The following is a 20,867-nucleotide window of genomic DNA, read 5'->3' on the forward strand; positions in this document are numbered from 1 at the left end:
AACTTCACCTCCTTAAGCAATCCTTCCTTGAAGCTCTCTTTCTAAGAGAGCTTTCCTGCTTCCTTATTCTCTCTCCCAGGCCCATTTGTTTCCTTCGTAGCACCTCTTTCAAATTAAATTATTTTTGTATCAGTTGCTTTCTTTTTTCTTACTGTGTATCTTCACCAACAGAAAGTGAGCTTCCTGGGGGCAGGTACCACATTCATTTTTTTTCACTACTGTGCCTCTGATACCTAGCGTGGTGCTGGTCACTCAGGCATACATTATTTGAGGACTGAAGAAATATGCAACATGACTATTAGAATAGGAATATATATTCAAGAATCATAGAAATTATGGATATGAAATTATTATATCAATCTGTGGCAGCATTTTCATTAGAAGGTAAAATCATATGTTTTACGAATAACTTAATGAAAAGAGAGTTGGAATTCAGGGACTCTGGTGAATTTGAAATGGTGAGAGCTGATGTGGTGCTAGAAAATAGCCTGTCTAACAAGCATATTCAATATTTATTGATTATAATTTGCAAATAATAGAAAGCCAAGACTTTTATAACTGTCTTTGTTATGAACACACAGAAGTTATGGGAGGAAGCATGGAAAGAGGCATGACTTAAAGAAGATCAAAACACACTGGTTGATGGGAGCAGGCAAGATGGCGGAAGAGTAAGACGCGGAGATCACCTTCCTCCTCACAGATACATCAAAAAAAAAAAAAAAAAAAAACACACTGGTTGACTATCATTGTCAAATATGAACTGTCTTATCTAGTCTTTGGATTGGAACCACATGGCTGTCAATTCTAGAATGAAATCTTTGGAGAATGCTCTAAATATAGGTATTTGGTGTTTCTGAATGTTTCACTTTAGCTGTCAGGAGTCTGGGGGTCAAATTTGGCATTTTTAACACACAAATGGCAGTATCTGACTTACTATGGAGAGCCATTCATCTCTGCAGGAAGGTAAACTGAAGGAGCTGTAGGCACAGTCAAGCTATGGGCATTATATAGTATTGGATTCCTTTTGGCAGGCTTTTTAAATATGTCAGGTTATTTTCCATCCTTACCTACCTTGCCCAATGGTGGGGATATGACCTCATATGACTATGCATATTAGGTCTCTAAGCAGCCGTTTGTTAGAGTCAAGAGACATCACTGTCTGCATGGGTGAGTGTGTGTGTGTGTGTGTGTGTGTCTGTGTGTGTAACTGTACATTGTTCCCAAGGGACAGCATATCAGAAAAAAAGCCAATGTTAATTTTCTTGATGAAAATGATGTCAGAACATAAATCAGGATTCTCCCTGTTTTAACAATTTCATCTTCCAAAGTGCCTTAAAGTCATACATGTATTATCACATTTTATCATTACTATATAATTATTATATTGTCATTATCTTCATTTTACAGATGATAAATCTGAAGTACAGAGAGGTCAAATAAAATTTTCAAAGTGAGTGGTATAGCTGGTACTTAGCTTTTAGTCTTGCCAATTCCAGCTCCAGTGTTTTATGTTCTATCTGAATTGGAGGGCTGGACAGGATAAACTGTTTCACAGACCTCATCCCCAGAAGAGGTATTGAAAACATGTGAGACAAATTATAGCTTGGAAGGATTGGCATCTTGTCCATTCTGAGGTACAGTGAGGGACCAGATGATCTGATACCTCTTTGTTGCAGATTTCATAGGTACATTTATCTGGAAGAGTTTGCTGTGAGCATCAGCTATTTCAAATTTGATAACACTAAGAGAATAGTGTTGTTTAAGCCCATCAATGCTTAGGGAGGAAGCCCTTTTGGCTAATGATCGAGAATTTTTTAGACTGCTAAATAGACTCCTAATAGGAATGTGAAAGTGCTAAATGTTGTAGATTATGCAGGTCCACCCTCATGGTGTCAATGCCCCTGGAGTGGTTCATTTGCAGGCTGCAAGTCCCATTATTTTCTAAAAACAGGATAAGAAATGAGAGAGCTGACAGTTTTAATTAAGTACTAAAGCTGATCTGTGGTTCTGGTGCAGAAGAAGCAAGTCACTTATGTTTCCCTCTATTACACTATTCAATCATCAGTTCCATGTTCAGGCCTTGTTTGGCTCATTTCATATTACAACATGTATAATGTCCCCGTGTTATATAATAAAGAATTTGGCTGGCCTTTGTCCCTGAATCCTGGAAGGGAGACTGTAACTCCTTAGGATTTCCTGAGAATAAGAGTGTCTTTGTTATTCATGATCCCCATGGATCATTCCTGAATTTATGTTAATAAGGTGACTCATTGGTGGCCCTCTAGATAGCTTCAGGAAGGAGGCTGGTCATAGGCAGTCATGTAATTAGAGGGTTGGGACTTTGAGCCAGCCTGACCTCCGGGGTGAGGAATAGGACTAAGGAATAGGACTAGAGATTGATTTCAATCATGTGGCCAAGGATATAATGCAACCCCAGTAAAAACTCTATGTGAGGTTCAGTGGAGCTTCCTGGTTGGTGAACACATCAATATGCCTGGAGGATGATATGCCCTGATTCCATGGTTTGGGAGCATGGAAGCTCTGTACTGAGGACACTCTCAGACCTTGTCCTTTGTGGCTTTTCATTTGGCAGCTCCTGAGTTGTATCCATCATAATAAATCTGTAATTGTAAGTATAGCGCTTTCCTGAGTTCTTTGAGTTCTACCAAATTATCAAATGTGAGAAGACTAATGGGAACCCAGATTTGTGGCCAGTTTGTCAGTAGTGCGGTTGACCTGGGGATCACTTGAACTTGTGGTTGGCATCTTAAGTAGGGGCAGTCTTCCAAGGACTGAGCCCTTAACTTGTGGGGTCTACATTAACTACAGATAGTGTCAGGGATGATTTTCAGTATACTAGTTGATGTTAGACCAGTTGGGGTTGAAGTGGAGGACCTCAAAAGGGATGATGTATTATTAAATTACCCACTGACTCATCATTTGTTAATTGAGAGTTACACTTGGCAGGTCAAGCTATTTTCTAAATCTTGGACTTTTAATTTATCTGATCTCAATTATTTACTGGGGTAAGTCTTGTCTAACTCTGCCTGGGTATAGGTGGGATAGTTTCATCTGTACTAACTGATTCAATGATAAGCATTATGAGTATAATCAGCATCATGTTAAATGCCCATGTGAACTCGCCGAGGTATTTAATAACTTAGGAAAGGGGTGCCAGTGACAGAATTTTGGTCCTTGGCATTTGATAGTGATGGGACTATATGACTAATTCTCATTACTCTCCAGGTGATTAAGAATGTCTGAAAAGATAGACATAGGCCATGTTGTCGGCACATACCTGTAGATTGTCTTATGGTGGCCTCATGGTGATGTGTTCAAACTCAGTTGAATCACAGTAAACCTGAAATAGACCTCTGCTCAGAAGAAACTGTTTCATGTTTGATATCTCTATGTCCCAGATGATTTTTAACCTTCTATTGATTGCCAGAGATCCAGAGAATGACTCATCATCTATGCTCTATTTCTGTGTTCTCTTTTTTTTTTTTTTTTTTTTGTGGTACGCGGGCCTCTCACTGCTGTGGCCTCTCCCGTTGCGGAGCGCAGGCTCCGGACGCGCAGGCTCAGCGGCCATGGCTCACGGGCCCAGCCGCTCCGCGGCATGTGGGATCCTCCCGCACCGGGGCACGAACCCGTGTCTCCTGCATCGGAAGGCGGATTCTCAACCACTGCGCCACCAGGGAAGCCCTCTGTGTTCTCTTTAAGGCAGTTCTTTTTCCCTCTATATGATGGAAAACTCTCCATTTACTTTATTACAGTTTTTAACAATTTATGAATTGGCCTCTCAAAAAAATATTTATTTTATTATTTACTTAGTATTTTATATTTACATTTACATTTTATATTTAGTATACAGCATGAAGAGTTTTGGGTTGTTTGCAGAAAGTTTAGAGTTATTATATTTAGTTTCCATGTTTTTTTAATTCAGAGAATTCATGAAGGTGAAACATTTTGGAAGAGTTGGGGGATGAGCTATGAGATCACTGAGGAAGATATAAGAAGCTAGGAAAATAAAAATTGATCTTCTCAATGTTTTGCCATTATCTTCCATGAACTAAATCGGGAATGTGATTTAAAACACTCATCCTTTTCCCCCTCAAAAAACTGTAGCTGAGTGAGGAAGTACAGAGCATTCTGTCATCTTAAATGGATTTAAGACTATATATTAGCTTGTCACTTCAGCTGTGTACAAAGATAACCATAGCATAAAATTGTCCCTTCAGGATGTCACACTTTTACCACTATTAATCTTTCTCTCAGATGCTATTTGATGGAGATCAGAACTTCTGAGTCATATGGCATTTGCTTGTCTTACATTTTTTAAAGGCAAACACATTTTCATTACATTCAAAATGTAAGTCTTGAAGTTACTTGTTATGTAAATTGTCATTAATGATTCATATCTTAGAGGTATACATTGGAAACAAAGTCTAGTTGAACATTTAGGTTCACCGTCTACTCTCGGCCATTACTTAACACTAAAGTGTATTCTAAATTCGTGTTCTTTACTGCTTCACTGTGTTTTGGGGGTTTGGAATGATCTGGATAGGGGTAGAGTTGAGCAAAGGGGATTAAAATGTATTGAAGGCTTACTTATGTGCCAGATGGTTTATATTAACTGTCTCATTTTATCTAAATAGTTTAATGGTAGGTGGTCTTAAGCCCATGTTATATACAATATAAAGAACCTGACTGAGATTAAAACTTGCCCAGTGTCACACAATTGCAAAACAGAATTTCATATCTCATAAGTAAACAATTTTTAGCTTATCACATGCTGAAACCTGCTGTTCCTCCTCTTTCTCCACTTTCTTTTCCTCCTTCTCCCCTTTTTTCTTTCTTTTACTATGTATGAAAACAATCAAAATCAGCTAATGATCTCTGCTAATGCTAGGAATCAGTGGAGAGAAGAAAAATATACCTGAGACTTCTTAAAGTTATAATTGAAATGATTTACTGGCACGTTTGATGGCTAGGTTTGTATAATGCTTCTTTGTGTATGCTTCACTGAGCTATTATTTTTGCTTTTATTACCATACAGCAACAATGTTGAAATGTAATTAGCAGTTCTAGTCACTAATTATCTAATCAGTAGTAATTATTAGTTGGCTGGGTTTTCATGCTGCATATGATTCAGTGTCCTGTGAAGTGCTCTAGCACACAAACTCCATGTGATTTTGTTTATATTAATACAGTTATAGTGTATGGGAAAAGTATGCACTTTGACTTCCACAATCATGAGTCAGATTATTAGTGGTGCCACTGTGGACCAGTTACCTAGCTTTTCTGAACTTCAATTTCTCCATCTGTAAAATTGGGAATAATAATACAGTCGATCCTTGAACAATGTGGGAGTCAGGGGTGCCCACTTTCCGTGCAGTTGAAAATCTGTGTATAATTTATGTCGACCCTCTCTATATGCTGTTCCTCTGTGTATGTGCTTCCTCTGTGTCTGTGGTTCCACATCTATGGATTCAACCTACCATGGATTGTGTAGTAGGGTAGTATTTACTGTTGAAACAACATCTGCATATAAGTGAACCTGCGCAGTTCAAACCTGTGTTGTTCGCGGGTCAACCGTAATACCTGTTAAAGAGTAATTTTTTTTAAGGTAAAATCATGACTCTTGTACAAATATAAAATGTCAAAGATTTTGTTTACTCATTCTTTTTTTTTGATGTGGACCATTATTTTAAAGTCTTTATTGAATTTGTTACAATATTGCTTCCATTTTATGTTTTGGTTTTTCTGGCCGTGAGACATGTGGGATCTTAGCTCCCTGACCAGGGATCTAACCCACGCCCCCTGCATTGGAAGGTGAAGTCTTAACCACTGGACCGCCAGGGAAGTCCCTATTTACTCATTCATTATTGAGGAAACCAAAAGTATGTTACAATAGGTTTAAAAGTGAATTCAAAATACCACAAAGAAATAGGTAGCCAGGAATGTTTTAATGAATTTACAAATAGGTGTAATGTTAGCTTTTTCTACAAGTTGGCAAAAGTCCTCTATTGGAAGAATTCATCTGCATGTCTATTGTCAAGACTCATTTTCATTTCAGTCAGTTATTTACAATTTATGGAGTCGTAAAAAGAAAGTCAACAAAAGGCACAGATCCAATAGAATTAGATAACTAGGAATATTGTGCCCTAGAAAATGCTTGCTTTTTATTGAAGACTCTCACTAATCTTTTTGGGTACATTTCAAAGTCTTCCACAGATTTTCCCTAAATATCTGCTTTGAGAGGTTATTGAGAAGTTTTTTTGCAAAACCACATAATGCTTTATCAGATATATAATTATACATATTATATACGTTATATATAATTAAAACAATAATTAACACATGAAATGAAAATTTACCAATTCATTCAGACTACTAACATGTTAAAAAGTTTTTATGACATTTGGTAAAGAACATTAACACAGACTTTATTCAGGGAGACTACTATAATGGGTTTTATAGTAGGGGAGGGAGATTGGGCTCAACGCTGAATACACCAAGGATAAATGGAGATTTATAGTTAAGAAGCAGGGTGAGGATAAGTGAATGGAAAATTATTAAGGGAAAACATCAGGGATAATTGGGGATTCTGGCTAAACTGACTTGACTCCACACATTCTCTTGGGAAGCTGAAGACACCATTTTCACTACACTATTCTTATCACTTACAGCAATGAAGGGCTTTTACTTTCTTAAACTAACTCTGGGAGCAAACTTTTCAGATCTTGTGAGGGTTGCATGCTCTCTTATGAGATGCCTCCTGTGTCTTTGGTTGATCCATAAAGAGACTTATTAGTTTAAGTAGCTATTTGACATTAATATAAGATCCTACTCATTAATGGGCAGATGAGGGATCCTTTGAGTTGGCTATGCTTGGAAGGGAAATTATAGAGAGTTTTCATCCTAAAAACAAATTGAAAAGTGGATTAACATTATATATATAGATATGTGTGTGTGTTTGTGTGTTTGTATGTCTGTATAAAACAGCTAGTTTTAGGGACTCCTTAACCAGATGAAAGAACACAAATTAGACTTGAAGGAAAAATCCAAGGTAATTTCCCCTTCTTAAAAACTGCCCCATCTCAGCAATTCTCCAGGCCCTCTTAGAAATAATCAGGAAGTTGGTCAGCTAGAAGCCAATATTCAAGAGCTAATAGAAGCAACTATCTTAGTCTTATAAATCTCTGTAAAACCAGAAATGCAACTCTAGAAGCAAGTTAAGACCAACCTATCTTTACCAATCCCTGTTCCCTTTACCAATCACCTGTTCCTCTCAAAATACTTGTAGATATTATAAGATCAGGATATTGGAAACAAAATTGTCCTGTACTTAAGAAAAAGAAGAAAAAATTTAAATAGTAATTACCCTAAGATTTCTGATTTTAGACAAATATATTCCAAAACTCGTAGGAGAAAACTTACATTTTCTTTCTCTGTCCCATACAGGTGTAAATATTACCATATATTTGAAATGGAAACACCTAAGGAGATAACAAAAACTTGCCTGAGACTGAAAAAAAAGGAGGGAAAGAGGCTTTTTAAACGCAAACTGCTAAAAGGGCTTCCTTGGCCAAATTCTAAACCACAGCCTCCTTAAGATTGTTTGTCAAGGGCAAATATAAATCTTAAAAGTCTTCTCCCCAAGTAGTAAAAAACTTTAGCCATCTGAGCAAGCAAATTTAATTTATTCCAACTGTTATTTATGTGTTTGTGTCTGTATATTTGTCTATATTATGTATATTATAGATATGGTATTTTTCTATCTCTGGGTGGTGTTGTCAAAATTAATATGTAAAAGAGCTCTATTTAACTGGCTTTAAAATGACCACAATTTTATAATGAATTAAAATATAACAGAAACGAACCCAAATGATTTTCAAGTTCACATGACCTAGCATTAATCTTTAGTAAATATAAGCTAGTTTAAGTTTAGGCTTATTTAATACAGACATGTCTTTAGAGTTATCAACATTACATACAATACTTTTATTCTAACTAAGTTTACTAAAAGTCAAATAAGCTCATGTTATCTCTGTTACAAAATTTGTCAGTAAGAAAAAAAATCCTTAACATGATGACTAACTAATGTCTCATCAAATTTTCTTGAGTAATCTAAGTATAATTGTTAAGAACTACTGAATTAAATAGTTGTAAATGAGATTAAGAGTTTTTAGGTGAACTTTTAAGCAATGATTATTTTATAATATGTCTACTTAAATAGTTTCCCAAATGTCTTTGGTAACTTCCACCTTTCAAATTTTGCTAAGTTAGGTTAAGCGATGGAAAATCATTGAATATCTAGACAATTGCTAAATAATATAAAATTATGAAACTGTAAGTAATGAACATTGGTTTATCTATGTTTGACTTCCTATTACAGAGAAACTAAAAATAAATTTGGTATTATTAGTAAACAAGTCTTGTACTTTATTGAAACATTGTATATGAAGTAGCATATGTTTCTAGAAATTATGAAATGTATTCATAAATTTGGTGTTCCACAGAATGCTGGTGTAAAAGATAGTTCATAACTGTTTACTTCTTTTTTTTTTGGCTATGCCATGTGGCTTGTGGGATCTTAGTTCCTCGACCAGGGATCAAACCTGGGCGCCCGGCGCCCAGCAGTGGAAGTGTGGAGTCATAACCACTGGACCACCGGGAATTCCCAATTGTTTACTTCTTTAATTCGCTAAAAATTAAGGTTTTTAAGGGTTAAAAATTCTAGTTAATGTATGTAATTAAAACAACTAGTATTAATTAGGAAAACAACTCTGTATGCAAGGAGAGTAAAATATGTTTTTGCCTAAAAAAGTGTACCAGATATGGAGATATATTTTTGTCAAGGAAAATGAGAGTAATTTTGTCTAAACTAGAACTTCTGTTTATGAAGGACAAACTAAATGCATACAAAACGTTGGAGAGAGAGAGAGAGAAAGAGAGAGAATCTTACCTTTTGTTGTCAAGCTAGCTGAAATTGAATAAATGTATTACAAAAGTTATAAAAATAAGCTTTAATATCAGTAATATACTAATATAAAACAAAAACTTGATTTTCTTCCATCTGCTAGAAGGATAAAGTTTAAGTAGACTATTGGTCTGCTCCTGATAAGATTTTTGTGAAAATATTTTTGTTTTTGTTTTCCCTAAAAAGCAAGGGTAAGCACAGTCTTATTAACTGTGCTTCACACTGTCTTTATCAGATCTTTGCTTGTTTAAAATTGAGTCTTCTTAATATTAAAAGAGGTAAGTTTAATTTACGACACTGTAACCTTTTGTATTTTCCTTTGAAATTTTTTATTGTCACTTTGGTCAAATAGATAATTAAATATTGTTTCATGATGATCTGTGATTCTGTTAAGTCAAGTGTCCAAGGCTTTTTATATTTTTGACAAACTTTACCAAATCAAATTTTAAATGAAGTCTTATTGACCTAGAAATAACTTTGGGGATTTCCTGATGGCCCTTGGAATACCTCAAAAGATTTCTTTTCTCTCCTTATAAAAGAGAGGTATTAAGTTAATTAGGCTTTTTAAAAAAATTAATTATTTATTTTTGTCTGCGTTGGGTCTTCGTTGCTGTGTGTGGGCTTTCTCTAGTTGTGGTGAACTGGGGCTACTCTTCGTTGCGGTGAGCAGGCTTCTTATTGTGGTGGCTTCTCTTGTTACAGAGCACGGGCTCTACGGCACGCAGGCTCAGTAGTTGTGGCACACGGGCTTAGTTGCTCCGTGGCATGTGGGATCGTCCTGGACCAGGGCTCGAACCCGTGTCCCCTGAATTGGCAGGTGGATTCGTAACCACTGCACCACCAGTGAAGCCCAATTAGGCTTATTTTGATACGTTAAATTACATGGGAGCCTTCTCAAATCAGTGATGATAAACCTTAGGTTATATTGTATGGGTAAATGTTAATATAAATATTCTATAAATTATATGAAGTTCCTGAAATTTGGATATGTCCTGGTATAATGTTATCAATCATAATTCTATTGTAGTTATTATCTTAAATGTGGTATGTCACAAAAATAACAAAATTTCCTTGTCAATTCCATTATAATTAATCAGATCTTTAATAATAGGCATTTTAAGTCTTTTATCATTTGCAGACAGTTATTGTTTTACTCAGATGCTTTTATAAAAGCTTCCTGCAAATGTGTTAAATCTTCAGAGAAATTCATGGAAAGGAACAAGTACTCTAGAATACAAGTTTCTGATAACTTTCAAATCATACCACTGAACTGGGTAAAAATTTATAGAACCTAAGGGAGAAAATGATAGCTTCATAAAAACAAAAGATCAAGGAGAGCAAGAACTAATTAAATGGTAGTAAATAGACTGATGAGGATGATTGTAATTTTTATTTTTTTAATTGCTGATTCTTTAACCTTGTTTTCCAGATATAAGAAAATCTTTCCTCTTAAGCTAAATATGACTCAGAGTAATTTGATACAGTATACCTTTGTAAACAAAGATGAAAAGATCTCCATATCTTTTCTTTCTACCTGATCCCTCCACAATTCTGCAACTTGTAATGAGAATTCTTATTTTCTTGGCAATATGGCTATTTACGTAAGTTCAGTAAGAATCTGTTCTCCTTTTAGCAGGACACAATTGGAAACTGGTTATATCAGCAAGGCTTTGACTGGAGTGTCATATTTGAGAGAGACACATGGAGACTCATATATGACCAGACAGCTCTAAGGAACTAAAGTTGTCTTTATTAAGCCAATAAAGCCCCTTGAAAACAGCCTAGTACCTTGCTTATATGGTTACCAGCAGCCTTACCAGGTGAGTAAGGAAGGTCACTTCCGGGAAGATGCAGGAACCTCAAGATATTTTGGGGACCTTGCAAAGAAAGCAATTTACTCAAATCTATAGGTATTGCAGGCAAGTCTGATTGCAAGTCCTTGACTTGGCTCATCTTCCTGGCCCTGAGAGACATTTAAAAGTTCAGTCTGGGGGCTTCCCTGGTGGTGCAGTGGTTGAGAATCTGCTTTCCAATGCAGGGGACATGGGGTCGAGCCCTAGTCTGGGAAGATCCCACATGCCATGGAGGAACTAAGTCCATGTGCCACAACTACTGAGCCTGCGCTCTAGAGCCTGCAAGCCACAACTACTGAGCCCGCGTGCCACAACTACTGAAGCCCATGTGCCTAGAACCTGTGCTCCGCAACAAGAGAAGCCACCACAATGATGAGAAGCCTGTGCACCGCAACGGAGAGTAGCCCCCGTTTGCCACAACTAGAGAAAGCCCATGCACAGCAACGAAGACCCAACGCAGCCAAAAAATAAAAAAATAATAAATAAAAGTTCAGTCTGAAATGTCTTTTGAACTGGTCCAGCAAAGATTTAAAAGAGCCTATATGATCAATGGCTATTCTTGTTGCACTTATGCAAATAACCAGGCCAACTTGATTGAATCTAGGTTTATCATGCAAACAAATTTGTCTTAATTTGGCTATCTTTCATAGAAAATGAGAGTGATTTCAGAGAGAAAAATTATGTTTCAGTAGAATCTATAATACATGCATGTGAATATCAGACTCTGCTTCTATTAATCGTCTTTGAGATTTGTTATTTTCTTGTAAACTGGACTAAATCCTGAATTATTCTAGTTTCCTTCAATATCTGGCTATGACTCTCCAAACTAATGTTTCCAATTCTCTTCCATCTTTTTTTTTTTTTAAATTTTGGCTGCACTGGGTCTTAGTTGCAGCACATGGGATCTTTACTTACAGCATGAGGACTCCTTAGTTGCAGCATGCGGACTTCTTAGTTGTGACACGCAGACTCTTAGTTGCGTTATGCAGCCTTCTGAGTTGCGGCATGCAAGCTTCTTAGTTGTGGCATGCAGACTCTTAGTTGCGGTATGCATGGGGTATCTAGTTCTCCGACCAGGGATCGAACCCAGGCCTCCTGCATTGGGAGCATGGAGTCTTACCCACTGGCCCACCAGGGAAGTCCCTCTTCCATCTTTTTGATTTGGAATCATTAAGAACTTAAAACTGTCCTTTTTCCTGAAGCCCTGCAAAGGGAAGCTAGGTGACTTGATATAAACTTAAGAGAAATTGCCACAACAGCTCATGTTTAAACAATCTTCATGCCTGTTGCTGTATGGGTCACTTAGAAAGTTTACCTGAATATCTGGTAACATCATCAGAGACATTAACCTTTGGTTTTTTGTTGTTTATTTGTTTCCATAGACATGCCTCTTATTAAATACCTGAATGCATGTGTAATGTAGGCCTAACTTTAGGAGCCTCCTGAAATGAGTTTAACTGAATTGACCTATTCTTAGGACTAGGAAACTGATTCAGTGAAATCATAGAACAATCTACCAGCTCAGCTTTTAATATGTTAAATATCCAGGGAAATTTCAGAGGAGGGAACTTTTGAGGCCCAGGGCAGATTGCCCACAAATACGCCAAAATGGCATATTAATTATTTGAGTTAAAGTTACTTGAGAAACAGCCAGTGCAAGGACACTCTGACAGACACCCTGCCTGTATGAAATCACAAAATAATCTTTCATGTGAAAGGTATCCTCCCTGCACCAGGAAGCAGAGAGACATCCTTGTAACCAGAGGTAGGGAATTCAGAGCTGAAAAGACCTTGTTACTTCTTTACTAATTTACTACCTCAAGCTCAAACTTGTTTAGGTTCTTTACTGATTAAGCATACAAGCCCAAATTTATTTGTCTTGTCAATACTTCACAAATGTATTGTGTCTCTGTCTAAAAAGTATGAAAGCCTCCTGCTTTGGTCATTTATTTGGATCGTATATCTATGAGACCCCCATAAATACAAGATTAAATTTGATTTTCTTTTGTTAATCTGTCTTGTGTCAAATTATTAGACTAGCCAAAAGAATCCAGAGGGGTAGGAGGAAATCCCTCCACACTCCAACAATGATAAGATATCCAGGGTGGAGAATTTGATCAAATATCAAGCATGGTCAGATACCAAGGGTGGAGGGTGAAAATTGTATCAGATATTAAAGGTAGGGAATTTTTGCTAAACTAACCCAGCAGGATTCTTGATAAAACTTAACTAAGCAGAGCCCAAGGGCAAGTCTTAGTCAAAAAGATAACTTCAAGGAGACTGACTAAAGTTTGGTTAAGGAGAGAGTCTTTGTCAAATATCAAGATTTAGGCCATTTCATTTAAGCTGTTTACTGATTGAGTGTAAAATCTTTGGCTAAAAGTGGGTCTAGGAATTATAAATCACCCTATAGAAGAGAGTATAGAAAATGACCAAAATTAAAGTGAGCCATTGCTCTGTTTGCTAAGCACTCACCAAAAATGTTAAAAGCCTCATTAGATTTTGACAACTCTGTTTTCTGCACAAATTTACAACTTAGATTTATCAGGCTTGTGGCTCCTTTCTTCCTTCCTTCCTTCCTTCCTTCCTTCCTTCCTTCCTTCCTTCCTTCCTTCCTTTCTTTCTTTCTTTCTTTCTTTCTTTCTTTCTTTCTTTCTTTCTTTCTTATAATTGAGAATTTTCTTCCTGTTGACTATGGATTTGTATAGTAAAAGAGAAAAATGTCTCAAAATAAAGGCTTAGACTCCACCAGTCAAACCCCGGAAGATATCAGATGTGACACAGCTATCACACGGTCTCCAAGAATAAAAACAGACTTGGCATGGTTGAGGAACTGAGGAAGAAATACAGTGAGCAAAATAAAGGCTCTGGGCTGAGACTATTTCTAAGGAATAATGGTTTGATTCAATTATTTAATTATTATTTGGGCTGGGTAGTTTCTGTTGAATGCTTCGTCCCCCTAGAAGTTTATCTCTGATCTTCTCTGCCCTAGTTGAAGCCCTGGAGGCTGATTTCTATAGACTACAGCACCTTGACTCCCTTGCCCTCTGGTTTCCTGTTGGGTTTGGTCAGTTGAAAATAGAGATATTTCCGCTCTCCCATTTCCATGCTCTGGTTCTGTGTCCCTTTAAGACTACCATGTATGGTAATACTGTCCTCCCCTTGCTTGCCTCTACAGACCTCATTGTGACCATGGCTTCTGACTGTTTCATGTTCTGGGATCCCTCAGTATCTCTTATTGTTCCTTTCCCTGCCCTCATACTAACAGTAAGTTCTTTTCATAATCCCAGCTAAATTGTGTTTTCTATTTCCAGGACCCTAATGAATTCAAGAAATAATAAGAACAATTAATTATCGAGAACTAACTATTCTTGACAGCTGTGTACTTTATATATATTGTACAAGTGGAAAAACTTTCCCTTCTTCCCTTCTAGGTTCTTTGGCTGGTCTAATAATTAAATTTATATAAGACAGATTTACAGGAGAAAAACAAACAAAAGTTTAATAACAAGTATGCCTCCTTTATACATGGGAGAGACCCAGGAAACCTGAGTAACTCTCTGAAATGGAGGAAGCCCTCACCTTAAATACCAACTTCAGTTAAAGACAAAAGATGTTGGGAGTGGGGAGTCAGTTATGGGAGGTTACCAGGAAAAACAAGGGTAAGGCTGTTTTGCAAATTTAAGTTGTTGCCTTCTGCATTATAGGAGTTCCCAGAGATTTGGAGTCAGCCTTCTCTTCCTGCTATTGCAAGGGAAACACCTTACAAATGAAAACTTCTTTTGTACATATAAACGTCTCTTATGAAGGGGTAAATTCTTTTTAGTTTTTAGAGCTTCTCCTGTGTCTGCAGTTTCTTAAAAAATAATCAGCCTGAAATAATCCTTATGCCAAAGAGGCATATTTTGGGGTGGCAAATTCTGCTCCCCTGCGTTATAAACTCACTTCATCCTGAAAACTCTATGATGTAAAAATTTAACAGAAAAGGAAACTGAGGCAAAGAGAATGGCAGTGACTTACCCAAGGCACGTATGACTAAAAAAAGGCATGTTGTTAATGATGATGCTGTATTTCATAATTAACTTAAGGTTCATACTACTTTTTAAAAATATAATATCTTTTTTCTTTGCATGATGTATTTTTCTCTCCTAAATGGTCCTACACTCCTATCATAAATTATTTTATATTTCCTGAATGAGGGTCAAGCATGTGCTGTCCCACCTGTCTTTGACTGCATAAATCATCTCGTTTTGTCCTACCTATAATGATTTGAATTACAGAACTCATAATATCATCACACTTATTACTAGCTAAGAGGGCATTAATCATAAATGGTCATAATGACTAGAGAAATCAACAGTACAGTTTGCTGGAAATTGTGTTAATCATGTGGAGTCTTGAAAATGTCAGTTTGGAAAAATGCTGCTCTTTCTTACTAATACAAGTTGATAAAACCATGGTAGAGAAAAGAGATGAAACAAAATTAATGTTATTCTTTAAAACTACAGATTTGTGCCAGGCCCTGTTCTCGGTAATTTACATATGCCACTTCATTTAACCTTCCCAATGACCCTGCAAGTGAAATACACTACCCATCTTTCATGTACAGAAACTGTGATTCCCTAATATTTTCAAGGTTTGAATAACTATTAGGTAGCAGAGGTAGAATTTGGATAGCAGTCTGACTCCAAATACTACTGCTTCCCTTTTAAGAAAAAAAGTAATAATACTTTGATATGTAGGTTGATTGGATTCTATTTTAATTGTTTAGTGCTAATGTTTTGGCTTAGATTTATTTGAACTCCTTATCCCTTAAGCCAGTCCTAGTCAGCATCTTCTTCTGGCCTGTGGCGGTGAGGGCTCTACCCCAGAGAGGGCTTATAAAAAACCTGCATTGGGCTTCCCTGGTGGCTCAGTGGTTGAGAGTCCGCCTGCTGATGCAGGGGATGCGGGTTCGTGCCCCGGTTCGGGAGGATCCCACATGCCGCGGAGCGGCTGGGCCCGTGAGCCATGGCCGCTGAGCCTGCGCGTCCGGAGCCTGTGCTCCACAACGCCTCCTTTATACATGGGAGAGACCCAGGAAACCTGAGTAACTCTCTGAAATGGAGGAAGCCCTCACCTTAAATACCAACTTCAGTTAAAGACAAAAGATGTTGGGAGTGGGGAGTCAGTTATGGGAGGTTACCAGGAAAAACAAGGGTAAGGCTGTTTTGCAAATTTAAGTTGTTGCCTTCTGCATTATAGGAGTTCCCAGAGATTTGGAGTCAGCCTTCTCTTCCTGCTATTGCAAGGGAAACACCTTACAAATGAAAACTTCTTTTGTACATATAAACGTCTCTTATGAAGGGGTAAATTCTTTTTAGTTTTTAGAGCTTCTCCTGTGTCTGCAGTTTCTTAAAAAATAATCAGCCTGAAATAATCCTTATGCCAAAGAGGCATATTTTGGGGTGGCAAATTCTGCTCCCCTGCGTTATAAACTCACTTCATCCTGAAAACTCTATGATGTAAAAATTTAACAGAAAAGGAAACTGAGGCAAAGAGAATGGCAGTGACTTACCCAAGGCACGTATGACTAAAAAAAGGCATGTTGTTAATGATGATGCTGTATTTCATAATTAACTTAAGGTTCATACTACTTTTTAAAAATATAATATCTTTTTTCTTTGCATGATGTATTTTTCTCTCCTAAATGGTCCTACACTCCTATCATAAATTATTTTATATTTCCTGAATGAGGGTCAAGCATGTGCTGTCCCACCTGTCTTTGACTGCATAAATCATCTCGTTTTGTCCTACCTATAATGATTTGAATTACAGAACTCATAATATCATCACACTTATTACTAGCTAAGAGGGCATTAATCATAAATGGTCATAATGACTAGAGAAATCAACAGTACAGTTTGCTGGAAATTGTGTTAATCATGTGGAGTCTTGAAAATGTCAGTTTGGAAAAATGCTGCTCTTTCTTACTAATACAAGTTGATAAAACCATGGTAGAGAAAAGAGATGAAACAAAATTAATGTTATTCTTTAAAACTACAGATTTGTGCCAGGCCCTGTTCTCGGTAATTTACATATGCCACTTCATTTAACCTTCCCAATGACCCTGCAAGTGAAATACACTACCCATCTTTCATGTACAGAAACTGTGATTCCCTAATATTTTCAAGGTTTGAATAACTATTAGGTAGCAGAGGTAGAATTTGGATAGCAGTCTGACTCCAAATACTACTGCTTCCCTTTTAAGAAAAAAAGTAATAATACTTTGATATGTAGGTTGATTGGATTCTATTTTAATTGTTTAGTGCTAATGTTTTGGCTTAGATTTATTTGAACTCCTTATCCCTTAAGCCAGTCCTAGTCAGCATCTTCTTCTGGCCTGTGGCGGTGAGGGCTCTACCCCAGAGAGGGCTTATAAAAAACCTGCATTGGGCTTCCCTGGTGGCTCAGTGGTTGAGAGTCCGCCTGCTGATGCAGGGGACGCGGGTTCGTGCCCCGGTCCGGGAGGACCCCACATGCCGCGGAGCGGCTGGGCCCGTGAGCCATGGCCGCTGAGCCTGCGCGTCCGGAGCCTGTGCTCCACAACGGGAGAGGCCACAGCAGTGAGAGGCCCGCGTACCGAAAATAAAATAGAATAAAAAACCTGCATTATTGAGTATCAGTGGGAGGTGTGCACTTTTACAGGCTTGGATTTATGAACTATGGGTAGGTTCTTTAAATGTTAATATAAGAAAGAGACCTCTGCTTAGGACTAAAAATAAAAACATATTGGCTTTAAGTGCAGGCAACTATTTATTATGTAGAACTTTAGATGTTCTTTTATTTTGATCGTTTTGAAGTATAAGGCTTGCTGGTGGCAGTTTATAGCAGTGTGGCTATCGGGAGCAGTCAAATCAGCTGGAGAGAAGCCATGTGTCTCCATTTCTCTCAGTAGAATGTAAGTAAATTATGGTGTATTTTATCAGATTTTCTCTCATATTGTTACTTCATAATTAAAACATACCCTTATGCATACTATAAAGAGTCCCTGCTTCATGTTTTGAAATGAATTTTCCAAAGCTAACAAATTTCCATGACCACTAACAAATAAAAGGCCCAAACAGTCTTTTATTTGTTACAGCAGAAAATAATTCATGATCTTTATTTTAAAGCAATATCTAGAACGATTGACAGGTCCTAGATCATGTTGAATTTCTCTTCTTAATTTTCTGGATGCTCCTTTTTATTTTCTTTACTTAGTTTCACCAGATTCCACTGACTTCAAATGTAGATGAATCCTAAAATTCCATCCTTGGCTCCCTGCTCTTCTTTTTGCATCTCTTCCTTAATGTTTCTATCATGTCCCCAAATATACACCAACACTGTATTCTAGGTGTCATCTACAAATGCCTGCTGCAAGTAGAGGCATCTCTTCAATCAGCCTATCCAAAATGCCACACTTCTCTTCCCTCCTCCAGCCTTGGTTCTGTTCTGAATGTTTTGTCATCAATATCTTATTTTGCCTTCAGCACTCAGATTTGAGAACTTGGAGCCCAGCTTAGTCCCTTTTTCTTATTCTCCCTCCCATATTGTTATTCACAGGGTCTTGTAATTTTGCCATCACACGGGTTTATCTTCTACCTTTCCTTCTTTGCTTTTTCTGCTCTAACTTCAGTATCCATAACCTTTCAATTGAAACCACAACCTTATATATACTGTAAAGAAGGCTTTTTTCTTATTATTTTGAATATTATTTAGGAATGGAAGCTCTAATTTCCTGATCAGTATGATAAATAAATGACCTATTCAATTGTGTCTCTTACATGGTCTGCCTAGGTCATTCTCTCTAATCTTCCTCCCACTATTCCCCTCATTTGTGTTTCTATAGCATTTTATGCATAATCCTCTCTAGTAATTGCTTCATGTTTGGTGGTGGTGGTGCTTTAAACTCTCCTCCCAACCACAGTGAACTCTTCAAAGGCAGAGCCATGTCTTACTCATTGTTGCTCTCCAGTGTCAAGCATGATGCCTGGCATTTGTTAGGGAACTCAAAAATGTCTATTTAGTTAAATCCAAAACTGTGGAGTTGGAATGAATTTCCCTCTAAGAAATATCTCCCAGAGAAACTGACTAGGCTTTCTGGGCTATTTCCTGGTCAATGCATAGAAAACCACCAAGGGTGAAAAATTGGGTAGAACCCAGGTTGGGGAAAGATGTTGATGCATAATTTAGTTTTGCTAATATTTAGAAATAGCAATTTAGAAAGATTCACCTGGCCGTGCCCTATTATATGTCCTAGAAGAAAGAAGGACTTTAGGAAGGTAAGGAAGTATTGAAGTGATTCAGGTGCAAGGTTACTAGAGTCTGGAGTTTGGAAACGGAAGAGGAAATAGAAATGCATTGATAAAGGGAAGTTGAGTCAAGAGAAGAAAAAATGTCAACAATAGGAAAAATAAAAGTTGACTGTAAGCCTTGAGGCAGTAGGAATTAGATGTAAGAATTAGAGATCTTGGGCTTCCCTGGTGGCGCAGTGGTTGAGAATCCACCTGCTGATGCAGGGGACGCGGGTTCGCACCCCGGTCCGGGAGGATCCCACACGCTGTGGAGCGGCTGGGTCCGTGGGCCATGGCCGCTGGGCCTGTGCTCCGCAACGGGAGAGGCCACGGCAGTGAGGGGCCTGCGTACAGCAAGAAAAAAAAAAAAAGAATTAGAGATCTCTCCCTGAGACCTTCAAGATGGTGGAGGAGTAAGACTTGGAGATCACCTTCCTCCCCATAAATACATCAGAAATACATCTACATGTGGAACAACTCCTACAGAACACCTACTGAAGGCTGGCAGAAGACCTCAGACCTTCCAAAAGGCAAGAAACTCCCCACATACCTGGGTAGGGCAAAAGATAAAAGAAAAAACAGAGACAAAAGAATAGGGTCGGGACCTGCACCAGTGGGAGGGAGCTGTGAAGGAGGAAAGCTTTCCACACACTAGAAGCCCCTTCACGGGCGGAGACTTCAGGTGGCAGAAGGGGGAAGCTTTGGAGCCATGGAGGAGAGCGCAGCAACAGGGGTGCGGAGGGCAAAGCGGAGAGATGCCCGCACAGAGGATCGGTGCCGACCAGCACTCACCAGACCAGCACTCACCAGCCCGAGAGGCTTGTCTGCTCACCTGCTGGGGCCGGCGGGGGCTGGGAGCTGAAGCTCGGGCTTCAGAGGTCGGATCCCAGGGAGAGGACTGGGGTTGGCTGCGTGATCACAGCCTGAAGGGGGCTAGTGCACCACAACTAGCTGGGAGTGAGTCCGGGAAAAAGTCTGGAACTGCCTAAGAGGCAAAAGACCATTGTTTTGGGGTGCGTGAGGAGAGGGGATTAGAGCACTACTTAAACGAGCTCCAGAGACAGGTGCGAGCTGCGGCTATCAGCGCAGACCTCACAGACGGGTATGGGACACTAAGGCTAATGTTGCAGCCACCAAGATGCCGTTGTGCAAGCACAGGTCACTGTCCACACCTCCCCTCCTGGGAGCCTGTGCAGCCCGCCACTGCCAGGGTGCTGTGATCCAGGGACAACTTATCCGGGAGAACACACAGCGCGCCTCAGGCTGTTGCAATGTCATGTTGACCTCTGCCGCCGCAGGCTCGCCCCGCACTCCGTGCCCCTCCCTCGCCCCGGCCTGAGTGAGCCAGAGTCCCCGAATCAGCTGCTACTTTAAACCCGTCCTGTCTGAGCGAAGAACGGATGCTCTCAGGCCACCTACACGCAGAGGCGGGTCCAAATCCAAAGCTGAACCCCAGGAGCTGTGCAAACAAAAAAGAGAAAGGTAAATCTCTTCCAGCAGCCTCAGGAGCAGTGGATTAAACCTCCACAATCAACGTGATGTACCCTGCATCTGTGGAATACCTGAATAGACACTGAATCATCCCAAAATTGAGGCAGTGGACTTTGGGAGCAACTGAAGACTTGGGGTTTGCTTTCTGCATCTAATTTGTTTCTGGTTTTAAGTTTATCTTAGTTTAGTATTTAGAGCTTATTATCATTGGTAGATTTGTTT

This window comes from Physeter macrocephalus, chromosome 8 (genome assembly GCF_002837175.3).
Source record: "Physeter macrocephalus isolate SW-GA chromosome 8, ASM283717v5, whole genome shotgun sequence".
Lineage (NCBI taxonomy): Eukaryota > Metazoa > Chordata > Mammalia > Artiodactyla > Physeteridae > Physeter > Physeter macrocephalus.